Source organism: Maylandia zebra, linkage group LG16 (assembly GCF_041146795.1).
Source record: "Maylandia zebra isolate NMK-2024a linkage group LG16, Mzebra_GT3a, whole genome shotgun sequence".
Classification (NCBI taxonomy): Eukaryota; Metazoa; Chordata; class Actinopteri; order Cichliformes; family Cichlidae; genus Maylandia; species Maylandia zebra.
The window spans coordinates 5,398,075-5,424,580 of NC_135182.1; the positions used below are offsets into that span (position 1 = coordinate 5,398,075).

At 40.2% G+C, this 26,506-nt stretch overlaps 1 long non-coding RNA gene across 1 annotated transcript; it reads right to left on the reverse strand.

Moving 5' to 3' along the window:
• Positions 1-18,464: 18,464 nt before the first annotated feature.
• On the reverse strand, positions 18,465-25,072 carry LOC112431027 (uncharacterized). Its single transcript, XR_003022964.2, has 4 exons — positions 24,975-25,072; positions 23,220-23,252; positions 19,012-19,172; positions 18,465-18,792 (listed from the first exon to the last, which is right to left on the reverse strand). It is a non-coding gene; the product is annotated as an uncharacterized LOC112431027 (long non-coding RNA).
• Between the last annotated feature and the right edge of the window lie 1,434 nt (positions 25,073-26,506).

Genomic DNA, 26,506 nt, shown 5'->3' on the forward strand with positions numbered 1-26,506 from the left:
ATCCCAAACACTAGTGATGTAACTCCCCGTGGTCGTAGGTTGACGTTTGTGCCATGACGGTACAGCTGCTGCCTATGGGTGCACACGGCGGTGTGATCCAATGAAGAAGTGTCCTGCAGTCTCGAGGTTCCCAGTATAGCATTTAGGCTGATTGGTTTGTTGCAACAGCTGCTTCACTACTATGAATCTCTTGAGACGCTTTTATATTGGATAACCCAAGCTTGCTGCCTCTGTTTGTGTGTGTGCGCGTGTGGCTATGTGTTTGATTTGCTGCTACATCGCTACAACCTCCTAAAGGTTATGGGTGCTTGATTGCGTATGACTGCACAAAGACAGAGCACCCTTCTTGCGTTGTATCACTTGGAGACTAGAAAGACCAAAGCAGAATGGAGAGCAAAGCGTGAACCTCATCCACCCACCAGATGTCCGCTGACTTCTGCGCCAGTTTCACAGTGTGCTCTGTTTACACCCACTGGCTACTTTGTTAGTTACACTTTGCTACTGCCAGGTTTGACCTCCTTTGGCCTTCAGAACTACCAAAATTCTTTGTGATACAGATTCAATAAGTTGCTGGAAACATTCGACGGAGATTTTGGTCTTTATTGGCATGATAGCATCACACAGTTGGGCCATATCTAAGCGTCGTGCTGTGTATGTTTCACTATTCAAGATAGGACGGATCCATGTGTTCATGTTGTTTATGTCAAAATCCGACCCTACCACCAGAATGTCACAGCAGAAATCTATCAGAACAATCTTATCCAATTATCTACTGTCCAATTTTGTGAACCCATATGAAGTTCATCGGGTTCCTGATGATAGCTGATGTGAGTGGCATCCAGTCTTCTGCTGCTGTACTGACCTTACTTTGGGTTTGATTCCATAAAAAGTGACAAAAACATTAGCATCCGTTGTGCGTGGGAAGAAAACCTCTTTTTACAGCGAAAAAACCCCCTAAACTTCCAAGCAAGCACCGAGTGCGCAACGACGTAATGGGAAATTCACAGAGAAACTCGCGGATTCTTCCACTGACCGCTGCGGCACACCTGCACCAGGGTAAACCTCCGCCTACCCCACTCCTGCTTTACAGGTGAAAATAGAGCCAAAGGACCGCTAGTCTTTGACTTTATTTTCTGCTGTGTTTTACCTGCATCTATTTGAAAGAGTGAGTGTAAACACACCAAAAAAAATTTTATTTTATGTGCTGGAATGTGCAGAAAATAGGTTTAAATATTAAACAAATTTCTTCCAGTCAGAGAATGTTGCATATAATTAAATTTTTGCTTGATGCATAAAGTTAAAAGATTAAAACTAATAAAACAAGTTTTAAAAGGAGATTTTTCCATTTGATTACATTTTGTATGATGGATTATGCAGAAAAAGTAGAATTGGGCTGAAAGATCTATCACTTTATCACCTATTCAGGTTGTAAATCGTGTTTTTAAAAGTAATTAATTACTTTTGAAAATAAGTAATCAGTAAAGTAACGGGATTACTTTTTTGGTCAAGTAATCAGTAATTAGTTACTGATTACTTTTTTCAAGTACCTTGACCAACACTGTTTGTAACAACAGAATACAGAAGAGCATATCCTGAGTTTCAGTTACCTTTCCAGCAGCTTATGGATATTTTCTCTCCTTCGGGCCAACTTAAAAATGGTTATACAATATATATGAGATCCCAGCATAGCAGCATTTTCTGAAATACATGGACCAGCTCATCTGGCACCAACCTTGTTCAGTGTCACTTACATCACTCTTTTCCCCTCGTGAAGATCCTCAGTTTAAACATCAGCAGGCCGTCTTTTCACCATGTCTGGATGCCTAAATGGATTGGATTGGTTGCGTGTGATCAGCTGGTCACAAAAGTGAAACAGAATGGTTGCCAAATTGAGACTGAATTTGCCAACCGTTGTTGAGCTTCCCTTCTGCTTTTAGTTATCGATGAAGTGTAATTGCAAAGAAATAAAGATGTAGGCCTAAGAGGCTCCAAAGATCTTTTAAATTGTTTATCTGCCTTTCAAACCAACCAGAACAACAGGAAGCTCCTCTCCAGAGTCAGCGTTTAACAGAAAAAAAGATTCTTGATATTCCATTGTTTTCTGTTGGGGTGTTTACCACACACTGGCATTAACGAGTGAGTCCACATCACACTGTTGTTAAGGCCCATCAATGCTCTTCTCCTTATTAACCCCATAACTCAGCTTGCCCCGCCAGCAGGCATTACCTTTAAAATGACCCACAGTGTCGTATCTCACATGGTCGATGCAGCGCAAGTGCTCCTCGGGGAACCTGAAAACACATACACTTTAAAGGGCATTGCTCAACACTTTTTCGTGACCTGTGATCAAATTATACATATATATATATATTTTGCTCGAGGATGTGCACAGTAACATGATTTGATGCTTTAGAAAGGAGACAAAAGTTGCTATTGTTTCTATTATTCTTTTGATTTTAAGAGACTTCTTATCACAAGAGGTAAAAACATCATGAAGCTGGAAATGTTTGATGACACCTCAAGGGACATGGCAGAGCTACAGTAATTTTCTAAAAGTTATAAAATCCAAAATACTGAAAATATTAATTTTTCTTTGGCTAGCAGCATAAACTGGGACTCACAGTGTTAACTTTGACCTACTTGTCACTGTTAAATGGAGCTGTCATGAGAATCTAACAATGAAATATAAGCAATTGGTTTTAGTTTGTAAACTCTGTGGTTGAACACAGAAAACAAGAAAAAAGGAATTTAATAAACCGTAACCTCTACCATGGGTCTGGTCCTCTGTTATGCTCACATGGTTTGGCTCTACTTGTCCCCTTAAAAGGAGGGTAATTGCGTTTATCCTGTGATGAAACATTTTCATCGTGTCTGTAGTGGTCTCTTCTAGCGACACAGCCCCATCCATAGGGTGCGGCTGAAGGCTGGCTAAAGAGTTTGAAGAGAATGAAAATGATGCGAATCGTATGCACAGTCTGCAGTTCTCAACCCAGCTGCATGTGTAAGGGAGACTTGAGACTGACATGTTACTCTCAGTCCCAATCATCAAACTAATAAATAAAATAAATTAATTAATATTTTTGGAAGAATGGTTTTACATCCCTCCATCCCTCTTTTGCACAGTTTTACTGACCTTTTGCTAACTTTAGCCTCAGCTGACCGGCGTGGTATCCAGAATGAGAATCTGCTGCTGAACCCCAAGTACAGGGTGGGCCATTTATATGGATACACCGTAATAACATGGAAATGGTTGCTGATATTAAAGTCCTGTTTGTGGCACATTAGTATATGTGAGGGGGCAAACTCCTCAAGATGGGTGGTGACCATGGTGGGCATTTAGAAGTCGGCCATCTTGGATACAACTTTTGTTTCTTCAATAGGAAGAGGGCCATGTGACACATCAAACTTATTGGTAATGTCACAAGAAAAACAATGGTGTGCTTGGTTTCAACGTAACTTTATTCTTTCATGAGTTATTTACAAGTTTCTCTTTGTTCACAGCCATTGACATGTCGAAGAGGTTAACACGTGAGGAGCGGATCTAAATTGTGTTGATATCTGGTGAACGCAGTAACCGGGTCATTGCAGCAGATTTCAATGCAAGACACCCTACGAGACCACCCATCTCCCATGCTACAGTTAGCAAACTGCTTGCTAAGTTTCGTTAAACTGGTTCAGTGTTGGATTTGCCAAAATGTGGACGCAAGAAAACTCACTAATGAAGAAACATCAGTGGCTGTCCTAGCTTCATTCAGCAAGAGTCCACAGCGTAGCACTCGCCGCATGTCACTGGAGACTGGCATTAGTCGAACATCCCTTCGGCGGATATTAGCTACTCACAAATGGCTCCCTTACAAACTCCAGCTACTGCAGCATCTCAACGAGGATGACCCAGATCGGCCACAGAATTTGCAGAATGGGCAAAACAAAAATTGGAACAGGACCCTCAGTTCACGCAGAAGATTTTGTTCAGTGATGAGGCAAACTTTTCTGTGAATGGTGAAGTTAACAAACAAAACCACCGCTATTGGTCTGACACTAACCCACATTGGATGGATCCCTCCAAGACTGCTGGAACAACAAAAGAGATGGTTTGGTGTGGTATATGGGGTACAATGATAGTGGGTCCATTCTTCATCAATGGAAACCTCAAGGCCACTGGATATTTGAAATTGCTACAAGATGACGTGTTTCCCTCTTTATGCACTGAAGCTGGCACGTTCCCTGAGTTTTTCCAGCAAGATGGTGCACCACCACATTATGGGTGCCAGGTCCGAGCATTCCTAGATGAACAGTTTCCTGGAAAGTGGATTGGTCGTCGTGGGCCAGTTGAATGGCCCCCAAGGTCTCCTAATCTGACCCCCTTAGACACAGGGGCGATCGTGGCTCAAGAGTTAGGAGTTTGCCTTGTAATCGGAAGGTTGCCGGTTCGAGCCCCGGCTCGGCCAGTCTCGGTCGTTGTGTCCTTGGGCAAGACACTTCACCTGTTGCCTACTGGTGGTGGTCAGAGGGCCCGGTGGCGCCAGTGTCCGGCAGCCTCGCCTCTGTCAGTGCGCCCCAGGGTGGCTGTGGTTACAATGTAGCTTGCCATCACCAGTGTGTGAATGTGTGTGTGAATGGGTGGATGACTGGATATGTAAAGCGCTTTGGGGTCCTTAGGGACTAGTAAAGCGCTATATAAATACAGGCCATTTACCATTTTATCTTTGGGGTCATCTGAGGGCAATAGTCTATGGTGTGAAGATACGAGATGTGCAGCACCTGAAACTACGGATACTGGATGGCTGTGCTGGCATTTCTCCTGCGGTGTTGCTATCAGTGTGTGAAGAGTGGGAGAAGAGGGTTGCATTGACAATCCAACACAATGGGCAGCACATTGAACACATTTTATAAGTGGTCAGAAACTTGTAAATAACTCATGACAGAATAAAGTTACATTGAAACCAAGCACACCATTGTTTTTCTTGTGACATTACCAACAAGTTTGATGTGTCACATGGCCCTCTTCCTATTGAAGAAACAAAAGTTGTATCCAAGATGGCCGACTTCTAAATGCCCACCATGGTCACCACCCATCTTGAGGAGTTTGCCCCCTCACATATACTAATGTGCCACAAACAGGACTTTAATATCACCAACCATTCCCATGTTATTACGGTGTATCCATATAAATGGCCCACCCTGTATTTCAAATGTTGTTTGATGTGTTGTGCATTCTACATGCCTTGGTTGTAACAAGTGGTTGTTTGACCTACTGTTGTCCTCCTACAAGCTCAGGCTTTCTCTTTTTGAACCATTCTGTGGGAAAATCCCAGTAGATCAGCTGGTTTAAAATAGTCAGACCGGCCTAACAGGCACCATGCCACGGTAGGTACCTGTTCAACAAGTGGCTAAGCAGGTGTACCGAGCAAAGTGGGTGTATATAACTAATCAAAAAATGTAGGTCCTTTGGCTTTTTCGAAACCCTTTTTCTTGATCACATGACATTTTCCACTGAAGCCAGAGAAGGAAAGGAGGTATTTATAAGGCTGTGATTGTCAGGGATCCTGGGTCTGAGCGACCCAGGATCCCTGAGCAGTTATGAATTATATTATTATTATTATTGTATGTATATTTGGTGTTGCTGTCTTTCTCCCTGCTTGTGTGTGTGTGTGTGTATGTGTTTCTGCGGGCGCCTTCAGGCCTGGTGGGTGTGGCCCTGCTGACGGACTGGCCACGCCTGAAGCCACACACCTGCTGCTGATCAGGCCTCGTCGGGGGAGCTACTTAGGAGAGTCTTGGAGCTCCCACCGACCTGGGATCATTGCTTGAGACTTCTCGTTAGTCACCCCGTTGTGCTTGGTTAGTGTGTGTATGCCCACGGTTCTATGTGTCCTGACGGCTGCTTCTATTGTGTCCCCAGGAGAGGGGTGGAGTGCCAGACAGCAGCCAGCACGGGGGAGTGCTGAGACACGGGAGCGGAGAGCACAAACACTGGGAGAAGACACGACACGGGAGTCTGGGGAAAGCACGGGGATTTATTGTTGTTTAGTTTTATACACTGTAAATAAATGCACTGTTTACATACAGAGCGCCGCGCCTGGGTCCTCCTTCCCTACACCCCCACGGTCTGCCAGCCAGACCGTGACAGTGATACAAAGACATTACACTTGGCTATTTAATAGTACACTAGGCCCACCAAGGTCAAACTACAAAAATATGGCCTGCAAAGTGGAGGGTGAGTTTATATGAACTGTTATATCCTTTAATGTGTTAAAGGATTATTTCATTGACTGGCTTTGCATCTTTCTTATGAAGAAAATTACACAAACATTGGAGTTTGACGACATAAAGCAAAAGCAAGGCATTAACACCTGTATGTTTGGAGGTTCAGCTCTGTGGATTCAGCGCCCATTCAGCTTCACACACATTTACATTTACTTCAACACCACAGGGCAGCAATGTTTATTCTTTATTGCATGTGTGGTCCTAATTAAAACAAACCTAATTACCCTCCTTTACAAAGTGGCTGTGGCTGAACATCTGAATAAGTACTTGATCAAGTTACAGAACAGTACACAATTCACTGACCTAACTCACGGTCAATGTTCCCTCTAATTTTTCATGTGTCGGACCACTGTGAGCAACAGCAGACGTGTGCACCGTGGTCACATCTAATCCATGCAAGTTACATGGTTTACTAAAATGATCAACTACTACTTTTAATTAACTGCTTCAGTCCACTTACAATGAAAATGTAAAAAAATAATCTTGTTTATGACCTGTGTAGTATGTTAACACTATTGGAAGTAAAAATAACTTGAATTCCAATTTTGAAAACACAACTTTCTTTCGGGGTTTTTTTTTTTTGTTTTTTTTTTATAAAGCTCTGACTTGTATTATGAGTATGAGTCTTTGGTCTGGGAGAGAGTCCTGTAAGTCTCTCTCTGCAAAATACAGTATATAATGACCAATGTTGGGCAATTAATTATATAGTTACTTCTTCAAAAAAGTAACTGAGTTATGCAAACAACAAAGTTTTTTGCAGCTGTTTACCTAAAACTGCAGCCAACGTGGTTTTTTAAATAAATATTTTGAACTATTTACAGAACAATCAGATGTTCTGCATCAAATCTGATGCCACACAAATCATTTGTGCCACTCCAAAAAATAAATTCTGTCCACTATGTGATAAAGGAGAACAACAGCCTGATACCTGCAGGCCTGACAACAGGAGATGTATCACTCCTGTAACACCTGTAACATTCAGCAGTCGCCTCATTGTTCTGACACACACAACAAAACTATTGACTACACTACACACTAACTACACAAGATTTCCCCCCTTCCTAAACAACTAAATGCCATGTTGCCATATCATTTTTTGATTGGTCAACATGGTACATTTTTCTAGGGTGGTTTTTTTTGTTTTTGTTTTTGCTCACAGGCGGAGAGGGCTTTGAGCGCTTTCCTTATAAAACGCCGTTTCTACCGTTTCTTCCCGCAGTAAATATAAACAACGATAGTATTCGGGAAGAAAACCAAACATTGCAGATATTTTTATCATAACTCTGGTTTTACGAGGCCTATCAACACAATTTAAAAACTGGTATAAAGTCCACACTTTTTCCGTCAATTGTTCCGTCGGTCCTGCTCACATCTCCAATGGTTGTACACCCTGTAATTAGTGATGTGTCGGTCGCGAACGAAACGGCTCTTAGAGCGACGCGAGCCGTTGGTGTTTTATTTTCTCTCTCACACTTTTTTCCGCTTCACTCCGCACGCGAGCCTTGTGCTTTGCGCTGGGGGGGCGTAGTTACACTAGCAGTAGCACAGGAACAGAGCGGGAGGGAGAGAGAGAGAAAGAGAGCCAGGAAAAACAACGTCACATTAGAAAGGTATAGTAATCATCCACAACTATTTTCATTTGCGGATGATAAAGGATTCAGAAAGTTTATTCATGCAGGTCCATATGACAGAGAATGTGCATCTTCTTTTTGTTTTCATATTTTAATTTATAATTAATTGTGTTGTGATTTGCAGTGTTTTGTGTTGTTTCACTTTAAATTTGTTTAAAAGGAAAAAGCTGAAAATTTAAATAGTTAAAAGTTGAAAATGTAAATAGTTAGTTTTTGTATTATATGATTTATTTATTACATTTTATGTGGAGTGAATAAATAAAAGTATATTTACAGTGGCCCCTAGAGACAAAACACGTACAAACTCAAAAACACGTAGTCAAAGGAGCTTGCAAAGAAAAGCGTCTGGACTTCTTTAAGATGCTTGAAGAAGTTTCACCTCTCATCCGAGAAGCTACTTCAGTTCTAAGGTCAAATGGTGGAGAGTCCCAGATATAAACCTAGTGGGAGTGACCCCCCACAGAGGGACAAGAGGACCCCCTGATGATCCTCTAATCGCCTGAGCCAAGGTGTGAAACTGGGTGGCTCAGGCGATTAGAGGATCATCAGGGGGTCCTCTTGTCCCTCTGTGGGGGGAAACTCCCACTAGGTTTATATCTGGGACTCTCCACCATTTGACCTTAGAACTGAAGTAGCTTCTCGGATGAGAGGTGAAACGTCTTCAAGCATCTTAAAAGAAGTCCAGACGCTTTTCTTTGCAAGCTCCTTTGACTACGATGACCTGACTGAGAACCTTCACAGTCAAAAACACGTACAAAACACAACAGAAGTGCTCCAGGATGCTAGGGGGCAGTGTTGAGCTTTTGTTACCTAGTGGCTACATAAGACCGGATTTGGTGTGTGGTAGTAACAGGTAAATTAACTTTTTTTTTAAATTATTTGAATATATGAGTGCTTGTGTATAAATACACAAACAATACACATATGCTTTCATGCTTTCAATTGTGTAATTTAAGTGATATAGGTAGCTGTTTTGGAAGTTCAGTTAACGCTAGAAATATGTTTTGGAGTTTGTACGTGTCTTGTCTCTAGGGGCCACCGTAAAAATTTATATATAAACATATATAAATAAAACCACATTTTTATTTACATTAGTAATTCCTTTTGTGCATAATTTTATATTGTTGTTAATAATAAATTAATTAGAGCAACAAAACAACCTGAAGAGCTGGTTGGGAGCCGAAAGAGCCGGCTCTTTTTAATGAGCCGAGCCGAAAGGGCCGGTTCTCTAAAAAGAGCCCATCACTAGTTGTCATTAACGTGGCTTCACTGCACATCAGCCACGCCGCTTTGCAAGCTAAAACACCGGTGTCGGCATATAAGGACGTCAACGACGTTGATTAGCTGCGTACAGTGTTGGGAAGTGTTGTATGTTCACCAGTATGATAATGATGAAGCAGTAATCTCAGTTAACGTGGTTTTATTAACCAGCACAGCAGCAGAGAACTTACATGCTTGGATTCAATAACGGAATGGCGCCTATACCACTCAAAACATACACACACCTACACGGAGGTACGGCAAGCGGATTAGAACAAAATACCAAACTAACAGCAGGTTATCTACATCCCCCTTCTTTAGTACATCCCCAACCGGATATAAAGTTTAATGCATACTGAATAATAATAATCACAGCATAAAAGGTGACATACGCTGACCCTTAGGAACATTTAAATTTGCAACCAGATGGAAGAAATAAACATGACAAGAATATCATTTTGCTGTATAAAGTTAAATATGATTACTACTGAAAATCACCTCAAACAGAATTTAACTTGAAGCGTGGACATCAGTTACTGTTGGCTCAAACATCAAACCTGAAAATGTTCTGTGTTTTAACTAGTACCCAATTAATCCCTATATCTTGGATTGTTTTCACCCACAACCTGCAGTCCATCATAATGATGATCAGTGTCTTTCTGAACAGTAACAGGCTCAGACACAGGCAATATGTGTCTGTGATTTCTCCTGTAAGTGTTTCCATCTGACTGTACCAGGTAGGATCTAGGTTCTTTACAAAGTTCCTTCACCACACCTGTGCGGTCATAACCCTGTGGGGTCTGTAACCTCACTACTTGTCCTTCGTTGAGAGGTGGAAGTGGTCGGCTGGATCTGTCATAACAGACCTTCTGAGTCAGTCTCTTGTTGAGTAGTTGGGCTTTCACTCTGTCAGATTCAAGGTGTTGTGGTTTGAGCAGTTTTGTTGTGATTGGGAGCGTAGTTCGAGTCTGTCTGGATAGAAGTCGTTCTGCAGAGGAACCCAGGTTCACATCACGTGGAACATTCCTGAGGTTCAGCAGGTTGAGAAATACATCAGTGTCATCTCTGTGTGATTTCTCCATCAGCTGTTTAGCACTGCGCACTGCTCTTTCAGCAAGCCCATTGGATTGAGGATACTCTGGACTGCTGGTGACATGTTGAAAGTCCCACTGTGAAGCAAAGTCTTTGAAACGCTGGCTTGTAAACTGCCTGCCATTGTCTGAGATCAGAGTGTGTGGAGCACCATGAACTGAGAAGTGTCTTTTCATGTCAAATCCTTTAGCAAGTCAATCTCAAACCATCCTGAGTATGAGTCGACTACTACTAAATAGTGCTGACAGTGCCACTCAAAGATATCTGTAGCCACAGTTGACCAAGGAAGCTCTGGAACTTCATGCAGATGAAGGGGCTCTTTTTGTTGATGAGGTTTAGTGCTGTTACACACCGAGCAGGAAGTAACTGTTTGTTCAATATCTCTTGACATGAACGGCCAGAAGACGATCCCCCGTGCTCTCCGCTTGGTAGCTTCTACGCCGGGATGTCCTCTGTGCATGATGGTGATGTAGTCTCCTTGCAGTGATTTTGGGATCACGGCTTTGGAACCTTTAAGAATGATGCCATCATCCACAATCAGCTCATCCCTGAAAGGAAAATATGGATGAACTGCTGAGGGAAGGTTGTGGAGTCGTTGTGGCCAACCATGTTTGATGAATGAGCTGAGCGCTTGCAGTGTCTCATCCTCAGCTGTGTGTCCTTTAAGTTCCTCCAGGCGTGAAGAAGAGGTGCAGCTCACCGTCATGACATCAAAGTTGTCCTCTTCTTCAGGCTGCTGGAAAGTGGAGCTGTTGGGAGCACGAGACAGTGTGTCAGCCAGATACATGTGTTTTCCACATTTATATGTGAGGGTGATGTTGTATTTTTGGAGCCTTAACAGCATCCTCTGTAATCTGGCTGGTGCAGCGTGAATAGGTTTCTTTAGTATGGTGACCAGTGGCTGATGGTCTGTTTCTACGACCACAGGCTTGCCATAAATGGAGTCATGAAACTTTGTACATGCGAAAACAACAGCCAGCAGCTCCTTTTCTATCTGAGCATATCTGGTTTCAGTGTCTGTCAGAGTACGTGAAGCATATGCCACAGGTTGCCCTTCCTGTAAGCAAGCTGCACCAAGACCATACTGTGATGCATCGCACGTTAGTGTCACAGGTTTGCTGACATCATAATATGACAGAACAGGTGGATTAGACATGTGCTCTTTAAGTGCTTTGAACGCAGTCTGATGCTGTGTGTCCCACATCCACTCGCTGTCCTTGTGTGTGAGCTGTCGCAGAGGAGCTGACAGATGGCTGAAGTTTGGAATGAATTTTCCAAGATAATTGACCATCCCCAGGAACCTCTGCAGGGCTTGGACATCTGTTGGAACTGGCATCTCTCTGATTGTGGCTGTTTTGGAAGGGTCTGCTTTAAGCCCCTCGCTTGTGAAAATGTGTCCAACATAACTGACCTGATTCAGCCGGAATTTGCACTTTAATGGGTTTAGTCGCAGGTTTACTTCTCTGGCACGATCAAGGACTTTTCTCAGGTTGTCGTCATGTTCTTTCATGGTTCTTCCGCCGATGAGTATATCATCAACAATGATGGCACATGGATACCCAGCGAATATCTGCTCCATGGCTCTCTGAAACACCTCGCTGGCAGCGTTAAGACCAAAAGGCATTCTGAGGAACCTGAAACGACCAAAACAAGTGCTGAAGGTGGTTAGCATGGATGATTTTTGATCCAATGACACCTGCCAAAAAGAGTTCTTAGCATCCAAAACAGAGAACACAGTAGCATTTGACATTATTGCAGCCACTTCTTCTACTGTGCGCATGGGATGGTGTGGTCTTTTCAGAGCAGTGTTTAAATCTCAAGGATTTATGCATATCCCGATTTCATCTTTGCCCTTCTTGTTGGTGGCTACCATGGAAGACACCCAGTCTGTCGGCTCTGAGACGGGAGTAATGACGCCTAATTTCTCCATCCTGACCAGCTCTGCCTTGACCCTGTCTTTCATGGCCAAAGGGATGCGATGTGCTGGGCGAACAACTGGTTTCACATCTGGGTTCAGTGTCATGCGATAGGTGACTGGCAACCTCCCAAGCTCATCAGAAAATAAGTCGCTGTATTCTGTGATAAGCTGTTGTGACAGGTCATCTGCAGACATGCTCAATTGGTGGACGTCATTGCTGAATGATACAAGTCCCATTTCTCTGCATGCACATAGTCCAAGTATTGGCTGAACATCTTCATTAATAACAAAGAATGATAGCACATGTGGCTGCCCATGCAGAAAACACTGCAGCTTAATTACACCTGAGGTTTGAATCTTGCTGCCTCCAAATGCTACTAGGTTAACGGACTTGGGGTGTGCTTTCATTTCTTTATCTGCTCTTATAATGTTAACCGTTTTCTTGGGAAGCACATTACATTTAGCACCTGTGTCCACCTTCATTTCAACAGGAATCCCATTAATCTGCACGGTGACAAAAACTTCCTCTTTGTGTTCCACATGCACATCAGTCGCATGGATTGCATATTGCAGATTTACACCATCAACGTAGAATGTGTCATCTCCGCTCTCATCAGCTTGGTCTGGTTCCACATGATGAACTGACTTTCTGTGTCTTGCTACGTTTTGGGTAGGCTGAACAGCTCTGCACCGTTTCTTAAAATGATTCCACTTTTTGCATGCATGACACTGCTTCCCAAAAGCTGGACATTTGCTCTTTTTTGCAGCATGAGCGCCCCCACAGTTAGTACAGTTAGTGACATGCTGTGTTTCAGACCTGTCTCCTTGTATTTTCATTTTATCTCCTCTGTGCTTTCTTGTAAATGTGGGCTGGAGCACATCAACATTTGATGCAGATTGTTGAGGAAAAGCAAGTGTTTTATTAAACTCTTCAGTCATTTCATGAATCTGGCAGACAGATATGGCTTTTGCTAGCGTTAAATCACTATCACGCAGTAGCACTTTCCTTAAATTGTCATTGTTGATGCCACAAACTAGTCTGCAGTGTTGGTCAAGTTACTTGAAAAAAGTAATCAGTAACTTATTACTGATTACTTCCCCAAAAAAGTAATCCCGTTACTTTACTAATTACTTATTTTCAAAAGTAATTAATTACTTAGTTACTTAGTTACTTTTTAAAAACACAATTTACAACCTGAATAGGTGATAAAGCGATAGATCTTTCAGCCCAATTCTACTTTTTCTACATAATCCATCATACAAAATGTAATCAAATGGAAAAATCTCTTTTTTTAACTTGTTTTATTAGTTTTAATCTTTTAACTTCATGCATCAAGCAAAAATTTAATTATATGCAACATTCTCTGAGGTGAATAAATTAGTTTAACATTTAAACCTATTCTCTACACATTCCAGCACATAAAATAAAATATTTTTTGTGTTTACACTCACTCTTTCAAATAGATGCAAGTAAAACACAGCAGAACATAAATAAAGTCAAAGACTCAGTGGTCCTGTTGCTCTATTTTCACCTATTAAGCAGCACTGCGGTAGGCGGAGGTTTACCCTGGTGCAGGTGTGCCGCGGTCAGTTGAAGAATCCGCGACTTTCTCTGTGAGTTTCCCATTACGTCGTTGCGCACTTGGTGCTTGCTTGGAAGTTTAAGGGGTTTTTTTTCGCTGTAAAAAGAAGTTTTCTTCCCACGCACAACGGACGCTAATGTTTTTGTCACTTTTTATGGAATCAAACTCAAGGTAAGGTCAGTACTTCCACGCTTTAAACGCTGCACGCTCATACTCTCTCCCACAATCGATATGTGATCCATTGTTGATCTGCACACAGCTGTTGTCACTAACAGCGCACTTGCTTACGTCACTGTCGTGAGACATTCTTGCAAAAAATCACGGTTTTAGTAACGCAGTGTTCCTAGGGAAAGTAACGGTAATCTAATTACCGTTTTTGCAATAGTAATCCCTTACTTTACTCGTTACTCGAAAAAAGTAATCAGATTACAGTAACGCGTTACAACTGCCCATCTCTGCTAGTCTGTCTCTTATTAGTTCTTCACTCAGATCACCAAATCTGCAGCTTTTTGCTTTAATCCGTAAATCACTTACATAGGATTCAACAGTCTCGCCAGTCCTCTGATTCCGCGTGTTGAACTTGTGTCTTTCCATCGTGACATTGGTTTGAGGGCTGCACATTTCTCTGAATTTCCTTTTGAGGCACTCAGGATCCTCCTTCGATTCTGCAGGAATGAGTACTTGTCCTCCATCGCCGGGCTCTCTCACTTCTGGCGCGTAAACAAAAGACCGCTCCCGTTCTATAGCTTCGGGACCTGCTAAGTTGAGCAATATGTAGGCTTGTGTGCGCGCTGGCTTGTCAGAGTGTGCCCCAAAATGTATTCTGTAACGTATTCCGTTACGTTACTCGATGAGATTAACGTATTCTGAATACTTTGGATTACTTAACATATTATCATGCTGCTTACAACTACGTGAATGTACTATTGCTGTGATTTATTACTGTTACTGAAGGTCCGCGGCTCCGAACCGTAGTAAAGGGACCTCTGACTAACGGTGGGTTCTGTGTCGGCTCGTAGCCGAAAAATAGCTTTACTTTGTTGTCTGGGTCAACTCTGCTTGCTACAGACAGAGAGAGGCGTTGAAAGGCTGCTCCAACGGAACTTATTGTTTCGGAGGAAAACACGAACACAGCGTACAGTCGAGTCTTAATAGCTTACTTACAACTGGGCTCGTCAGGCACTCTTCTTGGCTGCAGTGGTTATTATTATATTTACATGCTTCCAGCTCCCGTTTCTGCTCGATGACAGCTCCGACTTTTCCTTTTTCTCCCTCCCTCGCTCACAGACACATAACGGGCATGGCAGTCCATTCTCCCTGCAGCACGGACTACACTGCCTATGGTGCTACATTCTTTAGAGCTATACCTGTAGCATTCTGCCTATTAGCTTAGCACAACAACAACAACAAAAAGGCGCTCTCTAACCCAGGAAACACGCAGAGAGAGAGCGTCACCCTGTAACCATGGCAACCGTAACGCTGCCGCCTGGAACAACAGAACATAGCTGTCAAACAAAACCAAACAGTCCTGACCCGCCACAATATGAAACAGGGAAACAGTGTAATCCATTTATTTCAACAAAGTAACTGTATTCTAAATACCACCTTTTTAAACGGTAACTGTAACGGAATACAGTTACTCATATTTTGTATTTTAAATAGGAAAAGGTGGTACATGTATTCCGTTACTCCCCAACACTGGCTGCGTATATATGATTGTGAAGCGCATCATTGGCTGAACTATGGAATAAGGTGGCATTGTTCTAATCCCATACGGGAGCAGCCAGTCACTTACTGACCCACACTGCAAAACAGAATTGTTAAAGTTTTAATTTTAATTTCAATTCAGGTTAGGTTTTTTTTTTTTTGTGCGCAACACAGATTTTCTGTGCGCAGAGGCCGTGCCAGCAGTGTGCAATTGCGCACACGCACAGCTTAGGGGGAACATTGCTCACGGTGCACTAAAGACACTGGTAAATCACTCTAATAGCCGAGCAGCACCTCTGACAGATGCCATCATTTAATACACAGTGACCAATGCAACTTAGTCAGCATGAGTCACAGGACACTAGGGCTGCCACGATTTGTCGACTAGTCACGATTACGTCGACTATTGAAATCTTCGACGACTGATTTAATAGTCGACGCGTCGTTTGAAGCTTTGTAAGATCACAAAAGACGCAGGAATAAGTAGCAGGATTTAAGAGTGTAATAACGGACTGAAACAGAAGATGGCAGCATTGCATGTACAAGGATGTCAGCTACCGTTAAACCCCGAAGAAGAAGAAGAAGCAGCTGTGTCCCAGAATTCATAGCGTGGCCCAGCGCAGTTTCCAACAATGGCGGCAGCTAGTTAGTTTTAATATTATTCTTATTATTCTTTCTGGGTCACAAAATAAACATTTAACATATTTTCAGGCGAGAATGTAGCTGTGTAAACCTCAAATATCTGCTCAGTTTATCAAGACACCACATATTTTCAAAAGCGCTCCGACGTTTTCGGAGACATCTGTTACCCACTAGCTCGTTAGCAAGCCGGGGGCTAGGCTCACTAGCGCCGTGAGAACACCGGACTCCCCGCAAATCGTTTTCAAACCCACTGCCGTCTTTCGCTACTCAGGTTAAATATATATGAGTCACTTAGATAACTTAAAATGTTATTGTTTGGCTTTTTTTTTTTAGTATTTTATTTGTTCCTGAGTAAATCAGTTTGTCTGAGATTAAAGTTATAGTTTTTACACAGCTGAATAAACATCAAGCAGACAGCTGATTATCAGAAGTGTGAGATGCTCCAGAATATACTCCAGTGTCCTGTTATATTTTAGATAGCAAGGAGTTTATTAAGCTTCACCGAAACAATCTGCAAATTTCATTAAAATTTAATAAACTATCATCTTGTCTTTATTTTTAGTTAGCACAGACCTTAAACACTTAAAGCTGTAAGCTAATGATAGTTATATAAGAGCAGATGCTGCTGGTGCAATAAGCTGTAGTTTTACGTCCAATGGATGATGATCTGATTAGTCGACTAATCACAAAAATAATCGGTGACTAGTCGACTATCAAAATGATCGTTTGTGGCAGCCCTACACGACACCCTCCACTGGTGAGACAGAGGCACATGTGGAAGAAGATGCAGCCCTACCTCACATACCAGCAGCAGCTGGATGAAAAAACTTAACAAAAAACTGAGACTTTCTGTGTGTGTGTTCATACAGTACCGCTACATATGTGGACTTTCATGAACTCACTGTTCATGAAAGTCTGATGAACAGGCTACCAAACTCTAGAACAAAAACAGATGATGAATGAAAAAAAAATTATGACAAATATTACACAGCTATGCAATGTTTACTATTTATTTTACTTTTAACAAGTGGTTAGCACCCCACATATAAACAACAAAAGAATATTTCACCTAAACACGCTCCATATTTCTCTACATATTCTCAATTTCACCCTCATGTTTGTTTATAATCCAGGTTTGGTGCCCTATATATCCCCAGCCAACATTTATATGTGGGGCCCATATGGTTTGGAAATGGGCTGAAAAATGGGCCCCATATAGGATTGTCCGCGGGTTCCGTAATGGCCCCATATTAAATGCCCATATAGGTGTTATGTTAGGAAAATCTGGGAACTAAATGGGCCCCAACTGGGAAAAGTACACAGAAACCCACCTGGGCCCCATCTTTCAAGTTTTTGTGGGTACCATGTAGGCACCACATAGGCTAAAAAGTGGGTTTTAAGTGGGATTGTCCGCAGGTTCCATAATGGCCCCATTTTATAAGCCCATCTCGGTGTTATATTGGTAAAATCTGGGAACTAAATGTGCCCCAACTGGGCAAAGTACACAGAAACCCACCTGGGCCCCATCTTTCAAGTTTTTTGTGGGTACCATGTGGGCACCACATAGGCTAAAAAGTGGGTTTTAAGTGGGATTGTCCGCGGGTTCCATAATGGCCCCATTTAATAAGCCCATCTCGGTATTATATTGGTAAAATCTGGGAACTAGATGGACCCCAACTGGGCAAAGTACACAGAAACCCACCCGGGCCCCACCTTTCAAGTTGTTTTGTGGGTACCATGTGAGTACCACATAGGCTAAAAAGTGGGTTTTAAGTGGGATTGTCCGCGGGTTCCATAATGGCCCCATTTTGTAAGCCCATCTCGGTGTTATATAGGTAAAATCTGGGAACTAAATGGACCCCAACTGGGCAAAGTACAAAGAAACCCACCCAGGCCCCACCTTTCAAGTTGTTTTGTGGGTACCATGTGAGTACCACATAGGCTAAAAAGTGGGTTTTAAGTGGGATTGTCCGCGGGTTCCATAATGGCCCCATTTTATAAGCCCATCTCGGTGTTATATAGGTAAAATCTGGGAACTAAATGGACCCCAACTGGGCAAAGTACACTGAAACCCACCTAGGCCCCATTTTTCAAGTTCTTAGTGGGTACAACATGAGGAAAACATGAGCTAAAAAGTTGGAATGGCATTAGCAGTGGGTTCTGTATTTGCATCTTATTTCTAGTTTGAATTGACTAAGTTCTGGCACTGAGTGGGCCCCATGTAGTAAAACAGTCACAAAATCAATTTTTCAGACGGCTAATACGGGTTCTGTGACACAAAGACACCAAATATATTAAAGCTGACCGCAAACAAAATCTAGTTTGTAAATAAAACATTTCAAAAATCACGAGGGTACACAAAACAACATTTTTCACATTTATTTTGTCCAACAACTGTGATTTTACGTAACTGTATTCCAAAGTGCGTAAACGTTTAAAAACTAGAAATGTCAAACTACAGCAAAATTCCTTAGATATTTGGAACTGTAGCAACATGGGGAAAAAGTCAGATGGAAAACTCAAAAGCTTATCTTGAATCAGCAGGGTTTGTTTTTTTACAGAGCCGTAAGTCTATTTTGTACCCTTGCAGCCCTCGGTCCTCCTCTGTCTTTAGCTCCACTGAACCACTTGGACAGAGCCTTCTCTGCTTCTTGCAAGTTGACTTTTGATGTTAAATAATTCTTCAGTGCCTCTGCAAATGAAGAAGAAGAAAAACGGGCAAGCCAAAGTAAAGTTAATCTTAGCTTACTTCATTTGGTGATGATTTTCAAAGAACAATGTTTATTTCACTTTATTGCCTCAAAAAATATATACAAATTGCATGATAACCAATCTCAGTTACACTTTCAAACACTTTATTAAAAAAGTTTAGTTTTCTAAAGTTCAAATGTCTCAAGTGAAACTAACTTACCATACACAACATTAAAAAGACGCAAATCTCTGAACTTTTTTTCCCCCATGTCGGCCAAGCATGTTGTACTCCACAGCCAGCTCAGGTGATATGAGGAATTTCATCATCCTTCTTGTGGCATCGTCTACACTTGTTTCCCCTGTATCTGCTACCATGGCAACCTGAGGGGAACATACAAAAAGGACAGATTAGATACTGGCATCTGGTTAGGATGCCTCCCTGGTGAGGTGTTTTGGGCACGTCCCACCAGGAAGAGACCCAGAACACCCAGGACATGCTGGAGGGACTATGTTTTTCGGCTGGCCTGGGAATGCCTTGGGATTCCCCCGGAAGAGCTGGGCCAAGTGCCTGGAGAGAGCGAAGTCTGGGCCTCTCTACTTAGTACCGGACTGGGTCGAGGGGCAGCAGCCTAAGCTTAAGATAATGGACCGGAATGGAGGATAAATGGACACTTTACATATTACTTAATGTTTACTGTGTGGTGATAAAAAAAAAATGGTAGTAAACACAAGCTAAACTAAAAAAATTAATTGCGCTTCCTTAACCCTTTATCCCCAATAATGTTACGCAGGATAACTGGTAGGTCTGGTAGGTTTTTTCCTCTACTGTATACTATATGAATGTAATCAAGGATTAATAACAGAAAGAAAAAAGAAATTGAAATTTTGCCATTTTTACTAAAGGCAATCAAAATGTACATGAATAAAATATTTAAATTAGTCAATTCAAATTAATAACTCTAAAACACTGAACAAAATTAAGTATTTGACCCTGTGGTTTATTTTCGGACATCTCTTTTCTTCTAAAAGTCCAGGCGTGTTGGGCCCCTGGCAGAGCTCAGGTTTGACGAGACAGGTTTGGAAAAACCTGTCGCTGGCGACTTTTTGGGGGCTAAAGGGTTAAAATAAATAGGAATTGGCCAAAATTTGTATAAACTATGAAATAGCAGAACAAAAGTAAAAAAAAAAATCTTTATCTGTTATCAGAATCAAATATTTGATTAGAATAAAAAATTTAACTTTCTGGAAGATTTCTCGTTACATCTGTCATAAAAGTAACAACATCTCAGAAAAGAAACATGATAGCAACAGAAAAATATGATAGCAGTGTGATGTGATGGTCCCTGGCCAGATTTTTACACATATTATAAGCCCTGTGACACAAAAACCACAGAACTCTGACACGCACAGACTGTTTTCCTTCGTGCTAATGAAGAAAAATGCTGGTCTGGTATGTAAAAGGGAATTTATTCTTCCAGGACCTGAAGCTCCGTAATGCAGCCCTCCAACAGCCAAACCTATCTGTTCTCTGATTGTCTTGATGCATGCTCAATCATCCAGGTAAGTAAATCTCCAAAAGTTGATTCTGTTCATCTGGACGTAGCGCTTGCAGCATTTTCTCCCACTGAAAATGCTACGTCCAGATGAACAGAATCAACTTCTGGAGATGTTCTCTGATTGGATTGTTTAATTGGTGATTGACATGAAATTGACCAATCAGCTGAAAGGAAGAAAAATAGGGTCAAAATTTGGATGTGTAAGTATAAATCCACACACAGCCAGGAAAGCCGAGCGCAGAGTTGTTTGTAGCACCAATTCAGCCAGAGTGGAGCCAGATGGATTTTCCATCCATCCACACTGTAAAGTCTATAGACCAGCAAGTGATAAATTAACAGTGTTGTTGGTATTTTCTAAAACAGTTGTATGCAATAGGAATTGCTGTTTATAGTCCTCCTGTATATCTGCATGTTCCCTCCCAATTAAAACCTGTGATAATGGAGATTCAAATTCATGTCATACCTATACCAACAGTTATCAAGTATCCAGATCGACCTTTACTGATGTGCTCTGTCAGTGCGCCCCAGGGCAGCTGTGGCTACAATGTAGCTTGCCATCGCCAGTGTGTGATTGTGTGTGTGAATGGGTGAATGACTGAATGTAGTGTGAAGCGCTTTGGGGTCCTTAGGGACTAGAAAAGCGCTATAAAAATGCAGGCCATTTACCATTTAAAGGAAAATTGTTATTTCCATGTATTTTCCTGTTCTGCCTTCAACTTTGAGGACTTCCCCCCACATTTCTAGTTGTGACAGTGCACCTACAACAAAAAAAATCTGCTGTGATTTACATTTGTTGAAAGAGCAATTTTGTAAAATAGTCTATTTTTGTATGCACAGTTTACAAATCTGTCCTGTACAGCATGGACTGATTGCATGCTAAAAAGTTGTTGCTTAAAAATAAAACAATAAATTTTTAATTAATAACATCAGCAGAAAGCCTTGTTATTAATTAGATGTACAATTTCTATAGAATACGAAACAACTCAGTTCATTTTTGATCATATCAATACCAGCATATTACACAACTAGTGATGGGATTTTCGTCTCTTTTTAGAAAGCCGGCTCTTTCGGCTCCCAACCGGCTCTTCAGGTTGTTTTGTTGCTTTAATTAATTTATTATTAACAACAATATAAAATTATGAACAAAAGGAATTACTAATGTAAAAAAAGAAACGTGGTTTTATTTATATATGTTTATATATAAATATATATGGTGGCCCCTAGAGACAAAGCATGTACAAACTCCAAAACCCATTTCTAGCGTCAACTGAACTTCCAAAACAGAGCTATCTAGATCACTTAATTTACACAATTGAAATCATATGTGTATTTTTTGTGTATTTATACACAAGCACTCATATATATTCATAAAAAATTCCAAAAGCTGTTCATTTACCTGTTACTACCACACACCAAATCCGGTCGTTGGTACTTCCTGGCTTGTGTAGCCACTAGGTAACAAAATCTCAACACTGTGCCTAGCATCCTGGAGCACTTCTGTTCTGTTTTGTACGTGCTTTGGAGTTTGTACGTGCTATGGAGTTTTTACGTGTTTTGGGGTTTGTACGTGCTTTGTCTCTAGCAGCCACCGTAAATATACTTTTATTTATTCTCTCCACATAAAATGTAATAAATAAATCATATAATACAAAAAAAACAACTATTTACATTTCAACTTTTAACTATTTAAATTTTCAGCTTTTTCCTTTTAAACAAATTTAAAGTGAAACAACACAAAACACTGCAAACCACAACACAATTAAATATAAATTATAATATGAAAACAAACAGAAGATGCACATTCTCTGTCATATGGGCCTGCATGAATAAACTTTCTGAATCCTTTATCATCCGCAATTGAAAATAGTTGTGGATGATTACTATACCTTTCTAATGTGACGTTGTTGTCCCTGGCTCTCTTGCTCTCTCTCTCCCTCCTGCTCTGTTACTGTGCTACTGCGTGTGTAACAACCGCCCCTCCCCCCTCTTCCCAGCGCAAAGCACAAGGCTCGCGTGCAGAGTGAAGCGGAAAAAAAGTGCGAGAGAGAGAGGGTGAGAGAGAGAGAAAAAACACGCTTGTGTCGTTCACTTCAAAGAGCCGTTTCGTTTTGACCAACACATCACTAACAACCATGATGAAAAACGCTCATCTGCTTCCATCACCATCAGCTGATTAACATTGAGCTGCTGCAGTCAACACCATCAAACTAATTTAGTGTTTAATGTTATGTTATTGAATGGTTTTATTTTTCAATCTTTACCAGCGCTTAAAGACTGTAGATGTTCACACCTGGTGTTAGAAAACCGAGCTCACAGCAGTATTTTTTTTTATAACAGGAAATTTTAATTTTTATTGGTTACCGTGTTTATTACCACTTTTATCAGTAATGTACTTCCTATAAAATATGGATTTGATAAGTTACCGGTTTATTGAAATCAGCTAGTGAACACATCGATCACTTTATTGAACTACACGCCTTACACTCTTGTGAGCTCTGGTTACTAACAGCAGGTGTGAATGTTTGGAGTCCAAAACGCAGATAAAGATTAGAATAACAAGGCAATGTAAAATCAGTTTAATGCAGTTGACAGTAGCAGCTCAGATGGAAATCAGCCAATTGTGAGGAGAGCAGAGGACCAAAACTGTCAGAGTTGTGGGTCAAGTGAAGAGAACACTGTTGGCATTATTGTTAGCATAAAAGATGAAAATTAAATAAATGTTAAATTTTAAAATAGATCATTGCCTCCTGTGCCTAAATAAATATATATACTTAATACCAATAAAAAAAAAGGATGCCCCAAAGACCATCACTTTTCAAAAATAATAATAATAATAATAATAAGTAATACAAATAATATGAAAGTTACTTACATGTCAAAGATGGTGCTTGTGATCTTGAAGAATCTAAACGTGATAAGGAAATGAAAGAAAGTGCATGAGAAAATACAAACATTTTTGTTTTTTCCCAGGATAATTCAATATAAAAGATTCTCTTACTAATGCACAAAATGAACAGTGTAATTAAAAGTTTGAAAGGCACTGCATGTGTTTATATGATAAACTGACTAATTCAAGCAGCAAACACTAGCAGTGCAAAAATGTATCTAACTAGCTGACAGACTTTAAAGTCACAGGAAGATATATCAAAATGGTGACTTATGCCAGAACAAATGACTTGACAGACATAAATCCTAAATTCCTTTAAGTAAAAAAGGAATTACTTTTTTATAAGTGGTCCCTAGTGGTTTTCAAATTATTACATGGCTTGTTAATTTTTTATTAAATTATTAAGAAGCCAGATGAGTTCAAAACATTTACAAATTACTATAAAGCACTATCCAAACTTCAAATCAAGTGGCAAAATCTCCAAATTAAAAGTACTCGCAAACTATAAAAATTTGATTATACTTAAAAATATGCAAAAACTAATTTAGTGGAATTTTTACCTGCTCAAGAATACATTGAACATGCAATATTTAATTGAAAAGAACAAAATTTGTGTACTTTTAGAAAGGATTATTAAATATTTGGGGATACTAGACATAAAGAGGGTCTCGTACATTTACGGGCATCTAATTTCCTGGATTTAATGGTTTAAAAGTTTAATAGGTCTTTGAAGTTGATAATAAAATTGAGTCCATTATTAGCAAAAAGAATTTAAAAAAAAAAGAGCAAAAAAAATGCTTAATATATAATAATTGTTTTAAACTTAAGCTTTGTAATTGTAGCAGATTTCATTATGTCTGTAATTTTTTATTTAGCCCCACAGTAGTAAAAGCCATAAATGGGAGTTAGATTTATTACTAGTATTTTACACAGCATTCAGCTATAATAACATGTTCTGCATTTTCCTACTTCACCATCTGATCTGAACAGCTGCACTCTCTTAATTAATTAATGACCTAACATTTCTCAGTAACCAATAACTAGATGGAACAGCACAGTATCTAAGAGAGTGATCAGACAGTGTTTGAGCTAAAGACGCTGTGTGTTTCTTTTGGGGTTTTTTACACACTGATCCACCACCGTTTTCCCATAGTACAATGCATATCTGGTAACATTACCGTATTCAGATCAGAAAACCGTTTCAGCTGCAGGCATCTACTCCTGTAATTTAAACAATCACCTTGCTACACTGCACATGAATATTACGTAACATGGTATGACTAGCTCATGTTCAGACATTTAAGATACTGTTCAGCCATTTTGTTTACTGGGTAGTGCATAATGGCCGAGTTAGCTGAGCAGGAATCCACTAAAGCCAAAAAAATAATATAAATTTTTTAAATTAATTACAAAAACCTTATAGGAAAACCCAAGAAACAGTTGCAGAAGCACAGAAAAAAACTGCCGTGTACGTTATAGTGTGTAAATTCAAAAACTGTATAGAGAGAATGGTGCAATGAAAACAGAATAAGATAAGATGAACTTTATTGAGTAGAATATAGGCAGTAAGAGTTTTTTAATTAACTTTAAATTATGTTTGCCAAAGACAATGCAGCAAATTAACCCAGTTCTACCTGCTAGCTAAAGATGTTATGCTTCTCCCCCTTATACCTTTAGGACGACTATAGAAAGTTACTAAAATAACCATTGATGAAAACGTATCAAACTTTAAGTATTTACCTTTGTCATAGTTTTCGATTCTTTGGTATCCTTTTGTCCTCCACGTTCTTAAACACCAGGGAGAGAAAAGGTGCAACAGACGAAAGACCGCGAAGACTAGATGCTAGGCGGTGCAATCTGCTCCTCCCTCTTTTTAAACGAGCCAATAGGAGCTGCTCACATTAAAAACAACTTTATTTAAAAAGTCGTTTTACACCTGATACAAAAATTTTAAAAGTCAAACAATGCACAAGTTTAAAAGAACAATTTTATTTTTAAAAGTTTTTTAAGCATAGGGATGGTTAATATGTTTTAAAAAGTAATATATAATATTTATCAAAAAGTGTCACCCAAATCAACATCATAATAAAAATATAATTAATAAAAATATAATAATGATAAGAAGAAGAATAACAGTTTACCTAAAAGCTCTTCTAACATTAGACTGGTTTTGAAAAGTTTCAATAGTGTCAATACACCATAAGGACAAGGGAGTTTCACAGTTGAAGTGTGACTGCTTGAAAGACCCCATTCCCTCTCCTTTCCACTAGTTCAAAGAAAATATAAATTATTTCTGGTTATATAATTTGAGGGCACAAGTTTGAAGAGTAACATTTTAACAGATCAGTAATATACTTCAGGAGCTTTACTGGATCTGATTAACCAAAACTTCCATCTTCCATGTAACTAACTGTCTTTTCTCTAATACAGTAGAGTGTGTCTGATCTACTAAAAATCCTCAACTGCATGTTTGCTCAAGTAAATAGTCTTAATTGTTTGAACAACCAGTAATCCTTAATTTGCAAATGCCAAATCTGGATTTTGTCTGTGTAATTCACTTTTATCTTAGGTTTTTTATTCGTATTTTTTGCTTTTCTTTTTTTCTACTCTTGTGTCCGTTTTAATCACTTATTATTGCTGCTGTGACAAGTGAATTTACCTAAGAAGAATCATGAAGTCCTTATTTTATCTTATCTGAGCCTCACCATGCAGCCTACCATGCAGAGTTCACATTAAGTACATAAAATGAAATCTAAAATTAAAAAGTAACCAGTTTCAAACCAGTTATTTGGAATAGTGTGCAGAGTGTTTTGAGTAACATTGAATGTTCAAAAACACCAAAGTTCCTATAGTCTCACTTGACAGCTGGGTTGTAGTGTCTGATAACACATAACATCTTGAGGTCTCAATGTGGACTTTGAGTACATTTGCTAGCCAAGGCTAAATACTGAGAGGGTCAAAAATGAAGGGTCAAGAACATCTGACTGTACGTAAGGGTAGCAAAAGTGATAGACTGAGGTTGTGCCAAATATGTTAAAGTTAGGGTGATTTCTTAGAGAATGGTACCACATGGGTGCCGTCTGCAGGTTATAAAAGAGAGTTATGTTCATACTTTCTTTTGAGATTATTTTTACAATTTGACTTTCAGAACTCCCTGGGTTGTGCGCAATCTGTGATGGGCTTGTTTGGAATAAATCCTCCTTTATTCAAATAACACTTTCTCAGGCTCTTCACAGAAGAAGAATCCTCACATAAGCATGTGCTACCATTTT